Genomic DNA, 1256 nt, shown 5'->3' on the forward strand with positions numbered 1-1256 from the left:
GGGGTGACCAGGCAGGCAGGCAGGTGAGCGATTAGGAGCCAGCGGTCCAGGATTGTGAGAGGGATGTCCGACTGCCGTTTTAGGCCTGATCCCCGGGATCGGGCCTAAACCGGCAGTCAGACATCCCCCAAGGGGTCCCGGATTGGAGAGGGTGCAGAATTGGAGAGGGTGCAGGACCCTCCCCCCGTGCATGAATTTTGTACACCAGGCCTCTAGTTATTTCATAAAATGTCTCAAACTTGATAAACCTCATATCTAATCGTGCATGTCAAAACAATAAGACGAGATGCCATCATCACGCTGGTTTTCCTTTGCAGAATTCCATCCAAACGCTGGCTGTAAGGAGAGCCGGCCTTGCTCCATGCAGCACAAGCATAGGGCTCCCACAGTGTCTGCTACCATTCTGGGTTCTCGTGGCATTCTTTCCTGACTACCAGGACTTGCTCTACAGAAACCAGTTTTTTTCCTGATTTCCCCACCTTGCATGGCTAGCTGCTTGTTCTTCCATCTTATCCTATCTGTGGCCACACCTTCCACCTCTCCTGCAGTCTGGCACACAGGAGTGGCACCACTAAATAAATGAAGATGACTGTTATCTGGTGCCAAACCATTTGGTTATTGGAATGTCTGGTTTTGCTGCATGCTACCTCCAAACACCAATATGAGGAAGGTGTTATAAAACCAAAAGGTAAGAGTTTTTTTAAAAGTAATTTATTTTTTAAAAGTATTTTTATTCATTTCAGAGAGGAAGGGAGGAGAGATAGAAACATCAATGATGAGAGAATCGTTGATCAGCTGCCTCCTGCACACCCCCTGCTGGGGATCAAGCCCACAACCCAGGCATGTGCCCTTAACCAGAATTGAACTCGGGACCCTTCAGTTCACAGGCCAACACTCTATCCACTGAGCCAAAGCAGGTAGGGTGGTAAGAGAGTGCTTAATTTGAAAGTTATTGGGGGACACACTCCATGATAAAATCAACAGGATGGTTTATATATTTATCAACTCATATTAACACCTTTCGTACCGCTCATGAGCTTTCTCGTGTTTCGCGCGCCATCTGTTAAGGACCGCTCACAAGTTTTCTCGTTTTTCACGCGCCATCTGTTATGGACCTTAGATGTCAACACACTGTCTTGTCCACATCGAATGAAGCGATCTCATTGGTGGAAACCGTGCAGGTCAATCTACAAAAAACTATGTAATTGCACAAACCCATAAAGCATTGCAGTTACATTGTATTTTGGTCATTCGAA

Source organism: Myotis brandtii, unplaced genomic scaffold, assembly GCF_000412655.1.
Source record: "Myotis brandtii unplaced genomic scaffold, ASM41265v1 scaffold103, whole genome shotgun sequence".
NCBI classification, from domain to species: domain Eukaryota; kingdom Metazoa; phylum Chordata; class Mammalia; order Chiroptera; family Vespertilionidae; genus Myotis; species Myotis brandtii.